Here is a 24,254-nt window from a genome sequence, read left to right as displayed (position 1 = left end):
GTTGCGAACAAGGCCCCAAGTCACGGAACAGCGATCTGCGCAAGCGCATCTCTTCCTACGCTCTACGCCACAAGCTTCGTGATGTCAGAGGCCCTGGACCATGCCCACTTAAAGGGGAAATGTCCCAAAACAAGAAAACAATTTTTTTAAAGCCTCAAAACAAGATTCTTTCACCTGGAATGACAGCACAATGGATTTGTTGGATTTGGATTTGTTTATTGTCACGTGTACCGAGGTACAGTGAAAAGTATTTTTCTGCGAGCAGATCATTAAGTACATGAGAGGAAAAGGGAATAAAAGAAAATAAATAATAGGGCAACACAACATATACAATGTAACTACAAAAGCACTGGCATCGGATGAAGCATACAGGGTGTAGTGTTAATGAAATCAGTCCATAAGAGGGTCATTTAGGAGTCTGGTGACAGCGGGGAAGAAGCTGTTTTTGAGTCTGTTCGTGTGTGTTTTCAGACTTCTGTATCTCCTGCCCGATGGAAGAAGTTGGAAGAGTGAGTAAGCCGGGTGGGAGGGATCTTTGATTATACTGCCCGCTTTCCTCGGGCAGCGGGAGGTGTAGATGGAGTCAATGGATGGGAGGCAGGTTCGTGTAATGGACTGGGCTGTGTTCACGACTCTCTGAAGTTTCTTGCGGTCCTGGGCTGAGCAGTTGCCATACCAGGCTGTGATGAGGCCAGATAGGATGCTTTCTATGGTGCATCTGTAAAAGTTGGTAAGAGTCAATGTGGACACGCCGGATTTCCTTAGTTTCCTGAGGAAGTATAGGCGCTGTTGTGCTTTCTTGGTGGTAGTGTCGATGTGGGTGGACCAGGACAGATTTTTGGAGATGTGCACCCCTACGAATTTGAAACTGCTAACCATCTCCACCTCGGCCTGATCTTCGACCAGTGGCTGAAAGTAATCGCCGCAGAACCCTGCAACAAGCAGTTAGCACCGCCCTAGAAGATTATATGTTTTTTGTAGACAACGACTTAGACGAAGATTTCATCTTGGGAGATGGCTACCCCAGAACCAAATCCAAACCGCAACTAGAAGTGTTGTACCGTGAAGACCCCGACGATGAGTTCTTCGGATTGGGGAATCTTCAGCCCAGCATATATGACATCCCGACTCGTAAGTGCTGGGTTATGGTGCGGCCTGATGCCAAGAGACAGAGAGCGGTACAAGCCCACAGAGAGCAGTCTGCTGCCACACAGAGTGTGTCCATGCACCGCGAAGAGTCCCCGACTCTACACAGAGAATGGTCCATGCACCACAAAGGGTCCCAGCCTCCACACAGAAAGCAATGAAAGACTCCACAGCGAGACAACTGCACGTCTCCACACAGAAAGTGACTCCAGTGACACAAGCCTCCACAGCGAGCTCGTGGACAGACTCCACGATAGAAGAAACGCAAGACTCCAGAGTGCAGTCCTTGCATAAACAAGAAGTGACTCGAGTGACACAAGCCTCCACAGCAAGCTCGTGGACAGCCTCCATGATAGAAGCAAAGCAAGACTCCAGAGCGCAGTCCTTGCATGAACAAGAAGTGACTCGAGTGACACAAGTCTCCACAGCGAGCTCGTGGACAACCTCCATGATAGAAGCAACGCAAGACTCCAGAGCGCAGTCCTTGCATGAACAAAGAGTGATGACAGTCTCCACAGCGAGACCAATGCACGATTCCACACAAGGAACGTTGCAAGACTCCACAGAGGGAGTGACACAACCTCCACAGTGAGCTCGTGGACAGACACCACGATGGAAGGAACGCAAGACTCCAGAGCACAGTCCTTGCATGAACAAGACCACGAGGTTCTAGCAACCTCCACTGAGCAACCAGCAGCAGACGATGCAAGTCTGCCACGCTACAGTGAACAATAGAAAGACTATGACAGTCTACCACGCACACGTGAACAACAAAGCAACGATGACAGTCCACCCAGATTGGTTGAGCCACCAGAAGTCTCTGACAGTCTTCCCAGCTCAAGTGAATAACAAAAATACATTGAGCCTCTACCCACTGTATGTGCGGCAAGTGACGACGGCATCCCACTTCCCATACCTGGGGCGGGATTCTCCGACCCCCCCGCCGGGTCAGAGAATCGCCGGGGGCTGGCGTGAATCCCGCCCCTGCCGGTTGCCGAATTCTCCAGCACCGGATATTCGGCGGGGGTGGGAATCGCGCCGCGCCGATTGGCGGGCCCCCCCCCGGCGATTCTCCGGCCCGCGATGGGCCGAAGTCCCGCTGCTGGAATGCCTGTCCCGCCGGCGAGAATCAAACCACCTCCCTTACTGGCGGGACAAGGCGGCGCGGGCGGGCTCCGGGGCCCTGGGGGGGGCGCGGGGCGATCTGGCCCCGTGGGGTGCCCCCACGGTGGCCTGGCCCGTGATCGGGGCCCACCGATCCGCCGGCGGGCCTGTGCCGTGGGGGCACTCTTTTCCTTCTGCCTTCGCCATGGTCTCCACTATGGCGGAGGCGGAAGAGACCCCCTTCACTGCGCATGCGCGGGGATGCCATGAGTGGTCGCTGACGCTCCCGCGCATGCGCCGCACGGCAAAGTCATTTCCGCGCCAGCTGGCGGGGCACTAAAGGCATTTCCCGCCAGCTGGCGGGGCGGAAATCAGTCCGGCGCGGGCCTAGCCCCTCAAGGTGAGGGCTCGGCCCCTCAAGGTGTGGAGAATTCCGCACCTTTGGGGTGGCGCGATGCCGGACTGATTCGCGCCGTTTTTGGCGCCGGTCGGCGGACATCGCGCCGATTGCGGAGAATCCCGCCCCAGATGTGCAACGTGACAGACCTCAGCTAGAATGTACAGAGGCACGCGACAATCACAGTGAGACGACTGGTGACTCCGGTGACACCACATTAATTCAAACCTCATCCGCTCGAGCCTCTCCACAAGCAAATGCATTCCTGAACTTTTTTACTCCGGACATGAAACCTCAGAAGATGCAAGTGAACCTGAAATGAATCCGGACAGGGAGCATCAAGAAACCTCAGCTGACTCAAGTGAACCAGAAACGACTCCAGATGAGGAGCATTGACAAACCAAAGCTGATTCAAGTAAGCCGGACATGACTCCAGACGGGGAGCGCCGCAAACTCAGTGTCGGCATGATCAAGGAGACAGCAGATGCCACAAAGCACGCTGACACGAGTAACTGTGTGAAGGACTCGTATTATCCACAGAGTGTGGTCCTTGAGCGCAGCAAACACGACAACAAAACCAACCAACACAACAACAACATCAAAGACAATAACAAGACGCATACCAAAGGCAACAATGTCGACAACAAGCACGACAAAAATATCACCAATGGAATTACGACTGGTACGACATGGTACAACTCTACAAATGCGGGACACTGTGACTGCTCAGCTTAGTACAATGACATACCATGGCAGGACGGTGCATCTTGCCAATTCACGTTTGCTGCACTACCAACAAGCAACCTGGCATTCAGGACAGATGCCATCAAGAATTACCACCACAAGCATCGAAAGAAAGAAAGAGTCCACTTCAGACAACAAAGTGATTTGACCACTTCTTGGTTCCGTAAGCATAGGGACACTGACGGCGTTTACAAAGCAATGCCACCATCACCATCACCAAGCCACTCGACCATAATAATTACTGAACTTTGGACTCATGCATATGATTTGGACTTATTGTGTAATCATCACTCATCATAATTTGTATATCGCATCACTTATCTACCTATTTTGTTCAATTTTAACACTGTACAGAAAATATGTCACACAAAAAAAGGGGAGATTTGGTGATATGCATCACTGTAAATACACAAGGGGTTAACATAAAGACACTACACCTAGCTAGACACTAGAGGGAGCACCAGAATCATGACACACAAACATTCAACCAATAGGTCAGTAAGATAGGGCACGACCAATGGGCAGTCAAGACAAACACAGAGGTGACACTGCGACAAGGGGGCTACCCATATATAAGGACACAGCACACATGATCTTCCTCTTTTCAGTGGAGACACTTAGTGAGTACAGATAGGGTTGGTTGAAACACATCACACCCACCACGTGGATTGCAGCAGACTGGTTAGTTAGTCTGAGTAGCTATAGCAGGATTAACAGGAGAGTCGAATCCAAGTAGGAGAATCATTCACAGTTTAATAAATGTGTTCAAGCTATCTCCAAGTCTGAACCTTCCTTTGTCAGAGTGCACATCAAGGAAGCAGCTTATGCTACGTCAAGAGCATAACAAAACCCGTCAACGTTTGAGAAGCGCAATGAAGTGTGGATGCATCCAAAAGCACCATACCCTCTCACCTGGCCAAGATCCATCTGAGTATCAGCATGTACGGAAAAATAAAACTGAGGACTTCTTACTTAGCTTACGCCAATTTCAGTTTGTTATAACACAGCGTCTACAGCTCTTCCAACACGAATGAGCACCGGTGCCTCAAGAGGCTCAGGCTTTCATGGCAGAATCACTGCTGACATCTACAAAGAACCAAAGGGAAATTGGAGGAGATTGTTTACCCAAAGGGTTCTTGGAAAATGAAGACTGTACCAGCACCAGTAGTGGAAGTAGAGTCTGTAACATTTTCTAAACGTGAAAGGGAGAAATATTCAGAACACATTTAAAAGAATTATAGAATCCATGTAGTGCAGAAGGAGGCCATTCGGCCCATCAAGTTGCGCCGACCCTCCGAAAGAACACTCTACCTAGGCGCGATCCCTTACCCTATACCTGTAACCCCAATGAGGCGCGATCAATTGAACAAAGACTAGAGTTGGATACAACTGAGGCTTTATTACTCTAAGATGTGTGGCCTCCCACAGCAGCTGGCGAAATGGCTGCTGAATGGAGGACACGCATATTTATACTCCGCCTACTGGGCAGAGCCAGCCGGCAGGGACTACCGGCGAACCTGTAGTATAGGTCCTACCTTACATCACCTAATACAGGTGCAACAGTGGTTTACCACACCCAACTAACCTTTGGACACTAAGGGACAATTTAGCATGGCCAATCCACCAAACCTGCACATCTTTGGACTGTGGGTGGAAACCGGGGGACCTGGAGGAAACCCACGCAGACACAGAGAGAACATGCAGACTCCGCACAGTTTTCGAGGTTGGAATTGAACCTGGGTCCCTGGCGCTGTGAGGCAACAGTGCTAACCCCTGAGTAAGAGAATCAGGCTAAGTGGGCGTTCAGTGAGCAGGTACAGATGCGATGGGCTGAATGTTCTCTTTCTGTATTGCAAACTTTTATTTTTTTCCCTAATTATTCGATTTATGATTCTATGTAATTCTGATGATAAAGGTGTACCTGTGTCAAACTTAACTTGCCCTTTAAAGGCTAAATGTCCAATTACTGTGTGCAGGACATCTTGAGTTCAACAACGGATTAATTGGTATTGTTAAGTTTGTGATTTGGAAGGTTCTTGTACATTTCTAGCTCCAAGTTAGTTATGAGATAGGTCTCTTCAATCTTTCATGTATTTGATTTCTTGAAGTGTGATGAGAGTTGTAAAAGGAGCTGGTGAATCAGATGTGACATTTTAATGATAGGCGTGTTACATAGTATGACTGCAATATTTTCTGATGTAATTGATCTCTTGGGGGCATTACTCACAGACAAATTAGAACGATTTGACCTTTGTAAGAGACACGGTAAAAATCACAACACGCTGTAACATCTTTGGTGTCCTACCTGAAGCCCAGACCTAAAACCCTATATTGGATCCACTTCCTCAGTTACACCTCTTATCACCCAGAGTAGTGGCCTGCTGGCAGAATCCCAGATCTGGGGCCAAGGAGTCTTGGCTTCCGATCGATGAGTTCACTCCTCCCAACCATGCACTACTTTTGATATTAGATCATCAGCACCAACCAGGCAGGCATCAATTTGGAGCACTGACATATTCAGGCCTTAGATCTCATGCATCACTGGATTCCTGACAGACAGACTTGTCCCAGGAATGTGTGAAGAGTCCACAGAATCTTGTGTCAGTCACTTTTGCCAAAACTGCATGCCTGCTTTTGCACCCCCCCCCCATCCTCTAACACGTTTTGTGAAGCTGGTGTCTTTAGCAGCAGGATGGAAGCCCCATCGATAGTTCCTCACACCCTCGGGAAACCAGCAATCCTGGGGAAATTGATGGACCCATCTCTCTGCAGTGCAGGGACAGGTTGTATTTAATAGAGTACAATGACCTGTGCAAGACAGCATTTGTCACCTGCTGAATTCCGGTCTTAACCAGCTCCTTGGCTGATGGTAGAGATCGCCAGTTCCTTACTGGAAAGAACTATAGAAACTGAGAGAAGTCCTAAACTTCCCATTTGAAATTGCAACTTTTGTCAACACCACAAAATGGAAGACATCTGATACCCTGCCTGTTATAAATCTCCACCGATTTCCCCTCTGATTCAAGCCAATGAAAAGGCAAAATGGGAGAGAAGTAGGGCAGCATGGTAGCACAGTGGATAGCACTGTTGCTGCACAGCTCCAAGGTCCCAGGTTCGAGTCCCGGCGTGGGTTTCCTCCGGGTGCTCCAGTTTCCTCCCACAAGTCCTGAACGACGTGTTCGCGGTTGAATTGGATATTCTGAATTCTCCCTCTGCGTATCCGAACAGGCACCTGAATGTGGCGGCTAGGGGCTTTTTACAGTAACTTCATTGCAGTGTTAATGTAAGCCTACTTGTGACAATAAAGATTTTAAAATTAAATTAAATTAATGAGCCACTAATCCATATTGTCTGTTTTCTCACTATCACCAAAAGTTAAAATTAACTCTCCCCCTTTCTATTGCCTTTACTGTTACTCCCTGTTAAATTACTCTAAGATACAACACGGAATCCTTCAGCGGTACTTCAGACAATCGGTCATGAGCGACAACAACAAATCACTGCCAAAACTACCCCCTGTGCGGGAGACCCAGCAAACGTTTGGGCAAACAGCAGACCTGAATGTACCTTTCTATAAAGTCTAGCATCTACACCAACCTGCCCTCAGCATAGAACTTTGCTGAACTCTAAGTTAAATAATTAAATGTTTTAATTCTACACTTCCCCCCCCCCCCCCCCCACAATAATTTATATTAAGAAAGAAGTGACAGCTGGAGAAGGAATTGGCTTACAGATTGAAGAGAAAAAAAAATCAAATGTTACTTACTGCACACCCCCTGAACATAACACATTGATTTTTTTTCCCAGTCTACATCTAGAACACTTTAAAATAATTGTCGGGAACTCTGGTGCACAGCGTGCTGCAGTTTAAAGGGCAACGCAATTTACAAATTGAACTTCTGAAAGCTGCTGCTTTTTGTTTCGGATGTCACTTAACGGCCTGGTCAAGCATGTAGTCTCCAGATAATGAAACAGTTAGGAACTTGTCATTTGAGGCAGTTTCCCATGATAAGGCCTGTGTGTGTGGGTCTGGAATTGCTGGCGTTGACACACATCCACAAATTCTACAAGTCTCCCAGTGTCGTCTCTGGCACGGTGACAACAGACAGGTGTCAAGACAGAGCTGTCAGGAAGCAGAATCGGGGGCCTTATCTTTGAGAATTAACCCGACCTGAAGGAGAGGTTACCAGAGAACAATATGACATTTGCCTTTATTCAGACAATCGTGACTCTCGGAGCATACAACGATTGCTTCAAAATTATACCTACTTATTTTCTTTGTAGATTTCTTGTAATAACTAATTTGGATTATGATGAATTATAATTTTGCAAAAGCAAAACTTTAAAGGCAGGCCTAAACTCTGTTCTCTTACAAAAAAAATAAAACTAGGTTAAGCAATATTCAGATCTAATCCTGGGTTTATGACTAATTGTTCTTATAGATGTGAATGGACTCAATGTAAGAGTTTAATTAGATCCAAAAAATATTTTCTGCAGATTGTGTTAACTCAGTTATGTATTCCTCAATGTTACATTTATCATAATCTTTTAATGATATAAAAAGCTATTACTTTACTAAATCTTGTCTCAAACATGAAAGAACTAAAGTATCAAGCGTAACCTCTAAAATGTTCAAGATATCTTATAGTTAATGCTTCCTTCTAAGCTCTATGGGCGGCACAGCAGCACAGTGGTTAGCACAGTTGCTTCACAGCTTCAGGGTCCCAGGTTCGATTCCCGGCTTCGGACACTGTCTGTGTGGAGTCTGCACGTTCTCCCCCTGTCTGCGTGGGTTTCCTCCGGGTGCTGCGGTTTTCCCCCACAGTCCAAAGATGTGCAGGTAAGGTGGATTGGCCCTGCTAAAATTGCCCTTGGTGTCCACAAAGGTTAGGTGGGGTTACTGGGTTATGGGGATAGGTGTGGGCTTGGGTGAGGTGCTCTTTCCAAGGGCCGGTGCAGACTTGATGGCCTCCTTCTGTGCTGTAAATTCTATGATTCTATGATGAGCTCTGTGGCCATGCAGCAACCTGAAATTTCCTGCGTGTGTGCAGCTATGCAAAAAAATTAAAATGTGCATGCACTTGAACAAATCGGCTGTGAACTACAAAAAAATACTGGGCATGTGTTGGTTATAACCTTGGATAATAAAAGTATAACTGGAGTAAAGGAGCAAAAGGATCGAGGGATGCAGTTTCATAATTCTCTAAAAGTACATTAATAAAGCTATAAAACACCAAGCACCAACTGACGTTCTATTCTAGAGGTATAGCTGTGAAAAGCAGAGAAGTTGTGTTCATTAGATTGAAAAGGATATGTTTGTATATCCCATCTGCAATAGTTTGACTGCCATTTTATGTCATCCTATATCAATTGTAACCTCTATTATCAGTTGCAACCTTGGAATGTCTCTTCTGAACAGCAGTATTCTGCATTAAGGAGTCCTAAATGAGATTGAAATTTGTTTGGTAATATTAACGAAGGCCAAGATTCCCACTGGGCTTCTCCTCAGTGACCCTATGATGTGTCTAATCTACTTGACATTTTAGCAGGTGGGGAAATGTGTGGTGGCAAGCTGCTGTTGATCTTAAGGAACGGAGACCTCATTTCACTCCTGAGTATTGGAACAGATGATGGTTCTGCTGAAATTGGAGCTGTGCTTAAGAAGGAGGCAGAGGCTGCCAGCAACTGCATGCTGTGCCTTCTTATGTTATTTAATAGGCGGACTGGGTTCGCTGGGCATGCGGCCACCCTGAGAGGAAGCTGCTTCATCTGTCAATACTGCCAGGACGACTGAACTGAGATTGTCGTGGATTAATACAGAGTGTGATGTGTACCGACATTTCCCTTTTGAGTCTGTCCCTTGGCTTATGAAACTATCCATCATGGAATCCAGCTAGTTATACCCCAAGGTCTGCATAACCCTACTCACAGCACTCAAGAGAGGAACTATGAGCATGGTCCTTTTGACCTCTGTGGCTCCCTTGGAGATACCTGTGAAGTAGCCGCTGATTCTATGATTCACTGTAGAAAGACTTCACGCATTATGGTGAAAAGAATGGGAGTGCGCTTTTCTGTTCCAAGGACATAACAGCCTTTTCGTTGTCCAACAACTGGCCCAGCACAATGTTTTCAAGTATATCACGATGTGATTTGCGTACGTGTGATATTAATCTCTAATTTCATCAGTTCATCTAACATATATTGAACATATGTTAAAATGGACCTTTTAAAAGCAAACAAAGACACTGATGGAAGATGGCTGCCACAAGTCACCTGGTATCTGACATTACAAGTTGACCAGTTTTCTGGAAGGTTCCAATGTGGAATAAAATTACAACATGCCCAGATATCCAGCTATGGAATTTCGTACCTGTTCATGTCACAAGATTTACTAAAACCGTACGTGACCTCACATTTGCATTTCTGTATATCTACATCTCAAGCAGAGGCAGAGGCCAGAATTTTCTGAAATCTCCATTCACATCAGTGGGACTGGAAGATCCTGCCCGCATGAAGGGCTGGAATACTCCAGCCAGATAGTTTACTAGTGCACCAGCAATATGGAAAAGTGTTCTTCCTATCTCATCAAGGTGAATAATGAATCATTCAGGAGTTAATGGCTATAACATGACAGAATCTAATCACCTTGACCATTAAATAATCGCCACAGTCTGTCCAGACATGAGCTAAACAAATACCTTCCAAAATCATTATGGGGAGAGAGGTCATGTGAATAGATTAACCATTTTTGAAACCTTTTTTATTACAACACGCAATCTGCTAAGGAGTAGTCTGGACGAAACCTGCCATTGGGGCAGTAATACGCTCCCCCTCCTCCTCTCTCCCAAATTCAAGACCCTATCCCTATGCAGTTTGAAATACAGCACAGAGAATTTCTATCGAAAGGAACATCAGGTACAACAATCATTGACTTTTAGAAAAGATGGATCACATTTTAAAAAGAGACTGTCTCCAGAAACTGCAGCATACCTGGGATTCAACTCCACTGAACTTTCAAGATCACCTTGAAGAACATTTGCTTTAGCCACAGATACTAGTGAAGGGACCATAAACGCTGAACTCAACCTGAGGCATTGAATTTTAATATTTGACTGAAAAAAGTAACTTCCTATGGTATAACTTGTCATTTGGAAAGCGTGTGTGTGCGCAAATGTGGGTTGTGAAGGTAAAGATGAATGGGTTTGCTTTCTAAAATATTTTTACATCTGATGGGTTTTTAACTCAATAAAAACTAACCTCATTTTGTTTTCAAGTCAGGAAAGCCTGCCAGACACGTGTCTTTGCAATCAGCATCTGGATGGTTAAGCACAGGCACTGAGTAAATACCTTCATCCTTGCTAAATTCACAAAACAAAACACTCTGTTACAGTCAGACTTGGAGTGGTATAATAGGGGAGTCATTTGAAATGAAATGAAAATTGCTTATTGTCACAAGTAGGCTTCAATGAAGTTACTGTGAAAAGCCCCTAGTCGCCACATTCCGGCACCTGTTCGGGGAGGCTGTTACGGGAATTGAACCGTGCTGCTGGCCTGCCTCGGTCTGCTTTCAAAGCCAGCGATTTAGCCCTGTGCTAAACAGCCCCTATTTATTACCCCTTCTCACCTGGCTGTAACTAGTTCAACCACATATGAAAGAAACATGTGTATTATGGTGCATGCGTAGATAGAGTGACTACCCCTTTACTTTTGCCCTTGTGAGGCCACTGAACTCCTTGCAGCTCTGTTTGGGGGATGGGCTAGCAGGAGAGGGGCTAGTGGAGGCAGTGCCAATGACCAACTCCTTCCACTGTGCCAGAACTGAGTCTTTTGATGGTGAGTTCTACTCAAACCAAAGATATGAAAAAAAAAATGAAAATCGCTTATTGTCACAAGTAGGCTTCAATGAAGTTACTGTGAAAAGCCCCTAGTCGCCACATTCCGGCACCTGTTCGGGGAGGCTGTTACGGGAATTGAAACGTGTTGCTGGTCTGCCTTGGTCTGCATTCAAAGCCAGCGATTTAGCCCTGTGCTAAACAGCCCCTATGTTTTTTACCGATGGATGAAGTCAGCCAATAATACTTCCACCAAAGTGGAATTTCAAATTTGTGAATTTCAGATCGTGTGTTTCACTGAGCCATTCTCCTCCATTTTCCCACTACAAATGGAGCTGCAATTACGACAGTGAATACATTTCAATGGCTACTTCATTGGCTGAGACACACTTTGGGGATGTTCTGAGGTTGAAAAAGGTGCCATGTCAATGCAAGTGTTGCAGCTCCTCATTCCCTCGGCACAATGTTGCTCATCAGTGGCATTTTGGATTATTTTAGAAGTGTAGTAAAATAGTTCCTGAACAAATTTCATTGCCATAGCAAGTGTTATTCTTGACTTAGTTGGAAGCACAAGATTTCAGGTTCGAGTCCCACTCCAGGGCTTGAGTGCAGAAATCAAGGCAACTCCACAACAGTAGTATTGATGGAGCACAATGGGAGGTGCCATCTTTTGCATAAGACTTTAAACTGAGGCTCCACTTGCCTGCTCGGGTGGATATGATGATCCAATGGCATTCTTGCCCAGAAGAGGAGGGGAATTATCCCCTGTGTCTGAGCCAATCGTTATCCCTCAATCTACCTCACAAAAAGCATTATCTGGTTATTATCTCATTGCTGTGTGTGGGAGCTTGCAGATTGGCTGCCATATTTCCGACATTCGACAGTGACTACAGTTCAAACATTTTTCATTAACTTAAAGCACTTTGGGGAGTCTGGTCGTTGTGAAACGCCCTGTGTAAATACAAATCTTCCTTTTGTTTTGTCAATATAACATGAAGAGAAATCCAAAACTATGAGTGGGATTCTCCGATCACCGACCCTGACATCACGTTTGTCGATCGGCCTGAGAATCCACACTTGTGCCAGAATCGGGAGCGGCGCTGTTTTTGCGATGCTCTGCCCCCTCAAAAACTGCGTACCTGCACGCCGTATGGACATCTGGATGTCATCTGAGGCCCTCCCACATTGCTCCACCCCGATGGGCCGAATCGCCGACGGCGTGGGGCATGTGTGCTCATACCGGTTGGGAACCTCGCACTGTGGCTGTGGATTGAGTCCAGCGGCAGCACAGTTGGGGGGGGGGGGGGGCGTTCCACAGTAAGGGGGGGCTTTGGCAGGGGCTGGGTGCACTGGTGGGGGGTGGTCTAGGGGTGGTGAGGCTGGCTACAGGGGGGCAGTTTTTGGCAAGCCTGGTCCGCTTGCGGCCGGTGCCCAGTTGTACGGCACGGCTGGCGCAGGCCACCGTTGTGCGCCTGCGCGGCCACAGACCCAGCCATTCTCCGGCCGTATCCCCAGGTAAAGCAGGGGGCTTTACGCTGCACTGTTGCTAGCCCCCCCACCTGGCGGAGGATCGGTGCGGGGGCGGCGGCGACTTTGCGGTTGTGGGACAAGACTAATCCTGCGGACATAGCCGCACGATCGGAGAATCCAGCCAAGAATGTATCAAAACTTTGGGATGGATTCATCGCCGCCGGTAGCAGGGTTCCCAATCCGGTGGCGAATTGAGCACTGGGCTAAAAATGGGATCAGCGATGCTCTGTTTCGCCCGCCAGCGGCAGCAGCGAGCTACACACCCTGCGTCAATAATGGGCTAGATACCGGATTCTCCACGTCCCCAAGATGCTCCAGCCCTCTTGGCTGAGATTCACACGGGCGTGAATTGGTGCAAGTATTTTCCAGTGTGGCCCTGACGCAGTGGGTCAGGGGTGTAAGTATGTAAGGTAGGTGCTCCCGTCGTCCATTGAAGGACCCCCTCCATCCCACAATGCAAATCCAGCCCATCCCCTAGCCTCCCCATCAGGCCCCAATATCAGACCCCCCCCCCCCCCCCCCCCACCCCCGCAATCAGACCCCCCATGAAACCCCCAAAATCAGAGAGCCCCATATCAGAGACCCTCATATTACAGACTCCTCCAGATTAGGGACACCCCCATCAGAGGCAACCCCCCTCCCCCATTTCAGAGACTCCCAGAACCGAGGCCCCCTGTATTATTCTCCCCTGCCTGGAAGCGAAAGAGCAGTCTAGGCAGAAAAGGTGAAAAATCACTGCCTTTTCATTTTACAGTCCCTTACACCTGCTTCCTCAGACAGAAGAGTTAAAAGCAGCAACAGTTACTTCATAGAAAGCTAAAGCACCTTACAAGGCTTTAAACCCCCCTCCCTCCCCCCCAGGTCCTTTGACCTGTGAGGTGTCTCGTCACTTTAAAGAGAAATAGCTTTTAGTAGGTTGAAATTGGCAGAGTAATAGCTTCTAGTCAGCCAGGTGTCTGGATCATTTATTGTCATTTCCTTTCACGCTTTAATGCATCTTGAGTACCCTGCTGTGAAGTTAACCACACTGTTTATAAACATCTAGGTATGACTGACAGGTCCTCATCAAATCAAAAGTGTTTTCTGCTGAGAAAAAGAAGTGAAAGCACTTATCTCCTGGATCTTTTCTTTCTATTTCCCCCTTACTGTGTGTGTGTGTGCAGTGGAGTGGGATGTTCCGAACACCCCTCCCTGGGTTTTGAATGTGAAATAATCTAACCTTCTGAGTTCATCATAATGCGAGCTTGCTGTGAGTTGTCATAGATCATAGATCATGGGCGTCATTCTCCGACCCCCCGCCGGGTCGGAGAATGGCCGTTGGCCGCCGTGAATCCCGCCCCCGCCCCCGCCGAAGTCTCCGCTCCCGGAGATTGGGCGGGGGCGGGAATCCGGCCGCGCCGGTTGGCGGGACCCCCCGCTGGATTCTCCGGCCCGGATGGGCCGAAGTCCCGCCCAGGAATTGCCTGTCCCGCCGACGTAAATCAAACCTGGTATTTACCGGCGGGACCAGGCGGCGTGGGCAGGCTCCGGGGTCCTGGGGGGGGGGGGCGCGGGGCGATCTGACCCCGGGGGGGTGCCCCCACGGTGGCCTGGCCCGCGATCGGGGCTCACCGATCCGCGGGCGGGCCTGTGCCGTGGGGGCACTCTTTCCCTTCCGCCTCCGCCACGGCCTCCACCATGGCGGAGGCGGAAGAGACTCTCCCCACTGCGCATGCGCGGGAAACTGACAGCGGCCGCTGACGCTCCCGCGCATGCGCTGGGAAACTGACAGCGGCCGCTGACGCTCCCGCGCATGCGCCGCATTTCCGCGCCAGCTGGCGGGGAAACAAACGCCATTTCCGCCAGCTGGCGGGGCGGAAATCCCTCCGGCGTCGGCCTAGCCCCTCAATGTTGGGGCTAGGCCGCCAAAGATGCGGAGCCTTCCGCACCTTTGGGCCGGCGCGATGCCCGTCTGATTGGCGCCGGCTTTGGCGCCAGTCGGCGGACATCCCGCCGTTGGGGGAGAATTTCGCCCCAAAGATCATTGAATTTACAGTGCAGAAGGAGCCCATTCGGCCCATCGAGTCTGCACCGGCTCTTGGAAAGAGCACCCAACCCAAGGTCAACACCTCCACCCTATCCCCATAACCCAGTAACCCCACCCAACACTAAGGGAAATTTTGGACACTAAGGGCAATTTATCATGGCCAATCCACCTAACCTGCACATCTTTGGACTGTGGGAGGAAACTGGAGCACCCGGAGGAAACCCACGCACACACAGGGAGAATGTGCAGACTCCGCACAGACAGTGACCCAAGCCGGAATCGAACCTGGGACCCTGGAGCTGTGAAGCAATTGTGCTATCCACAATGCTACCGTTCTGCCCGTGCTGCCAGTAAATTGTTAGCGAGGGTTTGGATAAACATGCCATAGCATACTTTGAAAATAATTCAAAACATCTTCTTACCGACATTGGTGAGAGGAAAGAAATTCAGTTCGCCTTTCTCTCCATACGTCATTACATTTTCTGAGCACAGCTCCAACTTAAGTTGAGCAAGTCCCATAGGTGCCTTTTCCCCCTGATTTCTCACACCAACCATCCTCAGGGTGATTTGAGTGAGGTTGCTGGTTCGGGCCAAGTTAGGTGTTGTTTTGTACCAGGCCCATGTCTATTCTAAATTAGGTTGACACTGCCAAAAAAACAATTTCATATACATCCTTAGCAGCCAACAGATTGGAGATATTTAATTCTATCACCTTGGGCTGTAATTAATCCAGCTCTTAAAGGTGAAAGTCCAATGTCTAATGTATTAAAGATTAAGTTCCCATTCTTTTCAGCTTTGTTTTAAACTGTCCTGTTCCAGCATTTTGCATTCTTGGAATATGCCCCTGAACCCAGCTAGCAGAGATAGAGAGCAGAAAGAATTGAAATTCCTGATTATTATCTCTGTCAATTTACTTTTACCATGTCCTGTACTAATCATTGCTAATATTCATCCCTAGTCAGTTTGACACTGGGGATCTTGGTGGTACAATGAGAGGGAGACGTGTGTTACTTCCTTGGAATACTCAATTTTAAATTCATAAAAGAATGCATTAATTTGAGATCCGAGTTCAGAAAAACCATCCCGATTTCACTAATTAGAGAGTTGTGAAGAGCGTTTGATGTAATTTGTTGGAGGTTATGATCTAACCTTTTGGGACAATTGTCTTGAACAATAGTTTTTATGGGAGAAATTCAACTCCTGGGAGTCAAGGTTTACCATTTCTGCATTCTAAAGTCAACAATACACCTCCAACTTATTGTCTCATGATCTGCACAAACCACGTTGAAGTTACACCAGATGTCCTACCTTTTTAGTCCGCTTTAGCACAGTGGTTAGCACTGTTGCTTCACAGCGTCCCAGGTTTGATTCCCGCTTGGGTAACACTGTCTAAGACGTGCTTGTTTGGTGAATTGGATATTCTGAATTCTCTCTCAGTGTACCCGAACGGGCGCCGGAGTGTGGCAAGTAGGGGATTCTCACAGTAACTTCATTGCAGTGTTAATGTAGGTCCACTTGTGACAATAATAAAGATTATTATTATTATTATTTTAGTCATTCAGAATTTCCCCCTGGAGCAGGTGGGGTTCCGTGTCAGTCGTAAAACCATAAATGCAAAATTCAGCTACATCTGCAATTTATGCTGTGCTGTACAAGCAGCGAGGCATCTAACCGGGAGGGTGTGGGGCTGTGGGTGGAGGAGAAGCTGTAGTTATCACTGACACTTCCTTCTTTGGGCCCGTTGCCACCCTGGGGTTGCTGACCTCTCGAGCTTTTGCTTTTATTCAACAAAGCCCAATTAACGTGGCTGGCATGCCCCTCCTGTCATGTCTCAGGGAATTTTTAAAAATCCTGCAGACTCTCACTGCTTCTCTCAGAATCTCTGGGGAAGGTGTCACTGAATCGTGGGGCTACCCTTTAACAACTGCGTGTTAAGTGCTGGTCTCCACTCTCACACACTCTGCGCTGATACAGAAGCCTGTGGCCATTGATAGCTGGTGGGTGCCCTTTGGAGGGGCCCACCATGTCTATCTCCTGCCTCCTGAATGCATTCGCCATTCCTATTTGCATTTGCAGGTGATCCACAACCGCAAAGTACTGATAGATAATGCACCTTGAGTGGGGTCAGGCCCCCAGAATGGTCTTGAGATGGAGATCACTTTTTAGCCAGTAAAATACATCTTGGTAACTCTGTTTCCCTCCGAACAGCAGCCGCCTGACCAGCCGAGTCTTCCCAGCACATTCTCTTATTTCAGATTTCCAGCACCCACAGTATTTTGCTTTTCTATTCACCTTGAGAGCCTGTAAGAGAGTTGAATCCCCTGTATAAGCGACTTGCCACATTGCATACCAAATATTGACGTGTTAATTCCAATAAGATTTTTTTGAGCTTTAATAGAAAAGTCAATTACTAGTCAAGATACGCCCCAGTCTTTGAGATCATTCTCAATGTTAGCAATGAATATATGATCATTTATTGGTACTTTGCACACTGTAACATGTTTTAGCAGTGAGCTCTCAAGTCATATATGTTTTCCTTAAGCAATGCTTAATTCACTCTGCAAATCTCTTATTTAATACAATGCTCTGTCTGTATTTTTATCACTGGTGAAATGTTCTATAGCCCACACTACACTGCAGGCAATGGGATGTGCTTTGTAAAACTAGCAGGAAGCATTTGAGTTCATACCTCTCCCTTGTCTCTGCACTAGTCACACGGGTGAGGTTTGATGGTTGTATGCTAAATGCACTTAGCCTTTTCTTTGAACCGTCTGAATTTTTGAAGTTATTTTTGTTTTGACCTTTTAACGGAAAGAACAAAAAAAATGCTGTTTTTTCTGATCCTGACAAAATCCCAAATTTGGCCTCTTGCAGTTGCAATCAATTGTAAGTATATAGTGCTTGTCAGGCATAATCAGTGTAACATAGTCATTCCCATAGAGTGATCCGGCGAGGAATACATATAAAGAATTATCCAGTTCTGTGGATGGCTGAAATATTACTCTGAGGAAAATCAAGTGAGCATTTAAGTGTATCTCATGTTCGTACTGAACAAATTTTTATTTGTATCACTTATAGATTAAGCAATTCAGCAATGTGGGGCTGGATTCACCGTTTTTGGGACTATGTCCCCACGCCATCAGGAAAACTGTGGTCTTTTACGCCAGGAAAACTGGCGTCAAAAGGACACAGATTCCCCGTTTTGCTGGGGGCTAGCAGGCAGCCATCGTAGAGCTCGCAGCTCTAGTGGCCGATACGGTCCCGAGCATACGATACGGTATATGGCCTGCAGCGGTCGCGCGTGCTCCATTGCGGACCTGGACCGGCAAAATAGTGCCCCGCATCGGTCGCTCGCATGCCCCGGACCACCCGCCCACATTGCCACCTGCCCCGAATGAAGCCCGCCCTGCCTGCCGATCGGCCCTCCCCCGACTGTGGCGGCCTGGACTGGGTCCGCAGCTGCCACCCTAGGATCCCGGACGGTGGGACCATGGGAGAACCACGCCGTCGGGAATTCAGCTGGTCGACAACGGAGCATCGCGGGACGAGCCTCAGGCAATGGCCTGAGATGGTGGATACTCGGCGCGGCGTACTCCGCGAATACACCAGTTTTCGGGGGATGGGGGGGGGGGAGAAAATTTTAAAACCGGCGCCGCTTCCGATGTCGGCGCCAAAACGGATTCTCCGCCCCATCGCCGAACGTGATTTCGGCGTCGGGGAGCGGAGAATCCAACCCCCGATCTTTTCCCTTCTGTAGTATTAATTGATAGTCTGTGTTGAATGTTAAAATATTCATCTATTCTAATTTATTAGCTTGCTGTCTACATGAAGGATGTTAGGAAGTGAATTCCGCAAAGCAAAGCGAGCGACCGAACTGCATTATGTCACTGTATCGCAAGCACTGCATGGGTTTTGCTGCAGGTTTACCACAAACACATGTTCCAGCATTCACCACAATTAACTGAGTGAAGCTTACTTGATTTCAGATATAAAACAAATTTAAAAAGTTTGGCTGTTTTCATTTATGTGGCTGGGCATTTGAGCCAATGAAAAGCTGGGCTGAATTTTTCCGATTTGACTGCATCTTAAGGTCAGGAGCATTTTAAAAACCATTCTTTCATGGTATGCGGCGTCGCTGGCAAGACCAGCATTTGTTGTCCGTCGCGGATTGCCCTTCAGAAGGTGATGGCGAGCCAGCGTTTTGAGCTGCTGCAGTCCGTGTGTTGGAGGTACACCCTCAGTGCGGTTGGGAAGGGAGTCCCGGAGCTCTGATCCAGCGACAGTGAAGGAACGGGGATTTCCAAGTCAGGATGATGAGTCGCTTGGAGGGATATGTGCAGGTGGTGATGTCATCTACTGCCCTTGTCCTTCCAGGTGGTAGAGATCATGACCCTGCTGGAGGTCAGCGTTCACTGCATGTTAGCGTTTGGCGGGAGGCGACCAATTAGTGGGTTGCCTCCACAATACGCATCAGGTGCCGGTCATGTGATTGCACTAGAGGGGGTGCAGAGGAGATTAAGCAGGGTATTGCCTGGGATGGAGCATTTTAGCTGTATAGAGAGGCTGAATAAGCTTGGGTTATTTTCTTTGGAACAGAGAAAGCTGAGATGAGGGGTGAGGGCAGAGTGGACGGAGTGCAGCTGTTCCCCTCAGTTGAAGGGTCAATGACAAGGGGGGTGCGATTTTAAGGTGAAAGGCAGGAGGTTTAGAGGGGATTTAAGGAAAAAGAATTTCACCAGTGGGTGGTGGGAATCTGGAATGCACTGCCTGGGAATGTAGTTGAGGCAGGAAACCCACAATCTTTAAAAGGTATGTGGATGAGCACTTTGAAATGTCACAACATCCAAGGCTATGGGCCAAGTGCTGGGAAGTGGGATTAGTGAAGATCAGGGTAGCTTTTTTTGTCAGTGCAGGCTTGATGGGCCGAAGGGCCTCTTCTGTATTGTATGATTCGATTATGGATGGGGGGGGGGGGTAATCAGCTGGGAGTGACGGCCCTTTCCCAGCCAACATTTAAAGTGGATACAGCCAGAGGGTCAACCCATCTTTCAGATCAATAAGATGGCTTTCCTGTCACATCAGGACAGCCCCAAGGTTGATCGACACCTCCCTGGAGGCGGTGAAAGTCAAGAGGAACATTTTATTTTTGGGCGGGGGGCAGGAGGGTGCCGGCCAGGCAAACGGAGGAGACAGGGCTGCAGATCATTGAGAGGTCAGCACCCACAGTGTGGTGAACAGTACCTGAGGTCGGTGCAGGAAGCATTTTAACCACCTTCTGGAATCTGGCAATGTGAGTGAGATACAAAACCAAACTGGCAGCCCTGAGGGTCTTAAAGGGACACCTCTGAGCAGGAGGACGCCAAGGCAGGCAGAGTGCAGGAACATAGAGGGGATGTGTGCCCAGTGCCAGCTTAGACCCGAGCGAAGGTATCAAAGCTAAATTAAGCCTGAGAGGATGGTGATTCAACCCTGGGCCAGGAAAATGACAGGGTCATCACTTCTAATCGGGGTGGTCAGATGGGAAGGTTACCTGTAGTTGAACTCATCTTTCTCATATTGCAGGAGAAGAAAAATCACACAATGTGTGCAAAAGGAGTGGTGTGGGCTTTTGGCAATATTGGCACCCATGGAGGAGGAGACAGCTGACATTAGTTTGGTGGCAGCAGTGCAGGCAGTCAGCGATGATGAGATTGGTGTGCGGATGGTGAATGTTTATTGAATGTTCCATGAAAGAGCCTTGAAGCAGCTTCCTACTTTGTGGAGTCATTTCCAGCAAATTCCACTTGATAATCTTTATTTGTATAATCTTTATTAGTGTCACAAGTAGGCTTTCATCAACACTCCGGCACCTGTTGGGGGACACTGAGGGAGAATTCAGAATGTCCATTTCCCCTAACAAGCATGTCTTACTGACAGATGTATGATGAAGTCTTTGCTGAGACAAAGGAGGACAAATAACTGATGTTTCCTCCATTACATAGGGCCGATGCTGGAGGGTTAGCGGCAGCCGAGTGTAGAGGCCGCGGAGGCCTCAGAGGAGCAACTGCTATCACTGGAGCCAAGCATGCTCTTCACCAACACAGGTACACACTCCGAGGTGGGGCCTCAGGAAACTTTAGAGTGGGTGGCACAGGATGGGCATCATGGCATATGAATAGGGGCAGATGATGGAGGTAAAAGCAGCTGAGGGCCGTCTCCATTGGAGTTGGGGAGAGATCCAGTTATGTTTCCCCAGTTGGGGATGCTGAGCTTTCTGGGGCCATATACAAAGTGGGCGTTAGTGGAGCAGCAAAGAGAGGCCCCGGAACATCGGGTGTCAGGCCTGTTCATGATATGCCTCCTGTACCTTTAGCCCGCGTGGCGGGCAATGCGTTTACTCCATTTTCTGGGTGCCGGAACATCCCGATTTGGGGTCAAACCTGCGCCGACCGCGATTTCGGCGTCGGAAGCCATTCTCCGCCCAATCACATTTCACGATTTTGGTGTCGGCAAACAGAGAATCCAGCCCCTTGAATTTAAAATTCTCACCCTTGCTTACAAATTCCTCATGGCCTCATTATCTCTCCTCCAGCCCTACAGACCTCTGAGACATTTGCACTCCTGCAGTCCTGATCTCTCGGGCACCCGTCATTTTAATCACTCCATCATAGGTGGCCACGCCTTCAGCTGCCTCGGCCCTGAGCTCTAAAATTCCGCTCCCTCCACCTCTCTGCCCCTCTTCCGCTCTTTCCTTCTGTGATATTTCCTAAAACTCACCACCGTGGCCAGCTTTTGGTCAACTGCCTTTATATTGCTTTATGTGGTGTAGCATCAAATTTTGTTTGACAATACTTCTGTAGGGCACCTTTTTTCATTATTTTAGAGACCCTTCATACAAGCTGTTTGTATTTATAATTCTGTGAAAATTAATACATAGGATAAGCAACAAGATGGCGGGAGTTGTGTACCAAGGTGTATAGGTGTACCAGGGCCTTTGGTCAGAGAACTTGAAGAGGTTTTGCACCTGGGGGACCAGGAATTATGGAAAGTGTGCATTTCCAGCAGCATTTTACCCCATTTGGAGATATATCACAAAAATAGATTTCCTGGACTAGCTTTATGGGAATTTCCACTCATATTATTCCTGATGGGTCCAATTGTTCTGTCAATGGGTGAAGAATTGAACTTGGGAGGAGTTTGATTACTCTAAAACCACAACCTTTTGCTGGGCAGAAAAGAGGTTTTTCACAGAATTCTTTTTGGCCCAGACTGTACGGAGTGGTACAAAGCTAAGCGACCTGAGAACCATAGAACTGTAGAAAAGTTATGGCGGAGGAATGGGACATTCAGCTCACCTTGGCTGCACCAGCTGCAAAAATAAACGAGCTGCCCATTCTAATCCCACTTTCCAGCACTCAGTCCTTAGCCTTGGGAGCTACAGCACTTCAGGTGCAGATCCAGGTACTCTTCAAATGAGTTGAGGGTTTCTGCCTCAATTGCCAATCTGGGCAGTGAGTTCCAGACCCTTGCTACCCTCTGGGTGTAAACATTTTCCTCATGTCCCTTCTAAGCCTTTTACTAATCACCTTAAATCTGTACCTCCTCTCTGCGAGGGGAAACAAGTCTTACCTCTCTACTCTATCAAGGCCCCTCATAATTTTGTACACCTCAATCAAGACACTCCTCAGCCTCTAGCAGGCGTATTGAGACAGCGAACTACGAAATGCTCTTGTGGGCGTAATATTTCCACCATACGACATAATTTGGTCACGCTAGTTAATTAATGCAAGATACACCTTTTACTTGAGGTTGATATGGTTGATAGACCAATTAGCTGTTAATTAATCTTTGGTTCATGTTGGTTTTAGTTTGTTTGCTACAGTAAGCCCCAAAAAGTGAAATCTTGTCCTTTGGTTTATTTCCACTGGTAGTTTGGTGAATTCATCTCTTTTAAAAGGTTATTGGTCTCTATGGGGATCCTAACACAAGAAAGGCGATGCCTACTTTGATACTTTTGATGAATTTGCCACAATGGTAACTCGGTGTAGACTAAGGCAATGGATGGAAGTAGAGAATGGAACAGCCATCCACTGCATCAGCCAAGTCACCTACAAGGCTTGGATTCTACTTGCTTCTGGGAACATCTGGGCAGCAGCACACACTCTTCCTCCACTATCCTCAACAATAATAAAATTATTGCTGAAAAGAGAGACATTGCCAAAATGTATCATCTTCACTCATCAGGACAAATGCAAGAATGCCAGATTTCAAACAATCATAACAATTCATAGCACAGGAGGAAAGGGATGCTGATTGGTTGGCAAGTCAACTCTGATTGGTCGAGGTGTTATCATGGAGACAAACAATAGGGAACTACAGGCTTCCCAAGCTCCTGGGTAATGCAAAAATGGCAGAAGGCGTGAACATATTTGTGTCCTTTGCAGAGAACTGGTCCCTGCGTATGAATAAATGTTGCTTCCAGCAAGCGTGAATGAGTGTGTTAATAGCTGCACTAATGAATGATTTAAATAACCTGTTGAGCTCGTAACATGGCTCATTAACGATGGTGTTGCCATGGAGACCATCCAGGCCATGAGATCTGCCTTGTCACAGGTTTGTAAGCACATGACTTCCTCCACTGAGAGAGTCACGTTCAACGGACCACTCAGCTGCCGGATATGTGCGCAGATCTGCACACTATCGCTATGGTCATGAGTTCTATGCAGCAGTGGCCAGGTGAGAGGGGTGATGACACTCCTGGACTCCCCTCCAGGTGGCCCTCCATCTCCGGTGTTCTGGGAGGTGCTGTTAGTCACTGAGAGGGCGCAGTCTGCCACATCTGCGGGCTCCTCTCAAGATGCTCAGAGGGGGCACATGCACTCCTCAACCTCTCTGCCAGGTGATCCGAAGGTTTCCAGTAACCCCGGCAACAGGGTAGGCAGCTGTACTTGCGCAGGAATCCCTCAGCCTTCCAAGCATCGGGATTCCAGAGGATGGCCACCAAGGTAATCTCAGGCCACAGGGCAGCACAGGCTGCCTGCCTCCACCTCTCTGCTGCACCTTGTCAGAGCGCTCAGGAACACATTCGAAAGAGCACCTCGATGCAACAGAGTGGCTATATTCTCTATGTTCCTCATTATTTCTGTGTTTCAATAAATAATATTTGTGCAGTGATTTCTCTTCCTTTTGTGCACTGAATATTTGTCCTCTCACTTGCTGTGTGAACTTTTGCTCTCTCCTCTGCCTACTTGCAGGGGGGGTAGGTGGAGGTTGGTCCTCTCCAGGGACGGGACAAGACAAGTGAAGAGGCTGGGAGACGGGGCTTGCTAAGCACTGAGTACAAGGAGATGTATTGCTAATGTGGGTTATACAAAAGGGACCTCAAGGGCAACTATGAATGATGTTGTCATGAGTCCGCTGTGCCTTCCTCTCCAAGGCTTGCACATCTGGTGGTACACTGCCTCATCCATCTTTCCTGCCTCCGCCATCTTCCTCA

At 47.9% G+C, this 24,254-nt stretch overlaps 2 protein-coding genes across 2 annotated transcripts in view; one reads left to right on the top strand and one right to left on the bottom strand.

The window, feature by feature from the left end:
* The window catches only part of rnf32 (ring finger protein 32), a 250,400-nt gene extending 235,035 nt beyond the window's left edge, over positions 1–15,365 (bottom strand). Inside the window, exons 1-2 of the mRNA XM_072508206.1 lie at positions 15,202–15,365; positions 10,649–10,705 (exon numbers count right to left, since the gene is read on the bottom strand). The gene's annotated coding sequence lies outside the window, so the exon portion shown is untranslated. The remainder of the gene's footprint in view (positions 1–10,648; positions 10,706–15,201) is intronic.
* LOC140424793 (uncharacterized) overlaps positions 1–24,254 on the top strand; it is a 455,234-nt gene that overhangs the window by 219,753 nt on the left and 211,227 nt on the right. The gene's annotated exons all lie outside the window — the stretch shown is intronic.

Source organism: Scyliorhinus torazame, chromosome 6, assembly GCF_047496885.1.
Source record: "Scyliorhinus torazame isolate Kashiwa2021f chromosome 6, sScyTor2.1, whole genome shotgun sequence".
NCBI lineage: Eukaryota > Metazoa > Chordata > Chondrichthyes > Carcharhiniformes > Scyliorhinidae > Scyliorhinus > Scyliorhinus torazame.
Note: the sequence above shows the minus strand (reverse complement) of the source record. Positions and strands in the feature narration are given on the sequence as shown.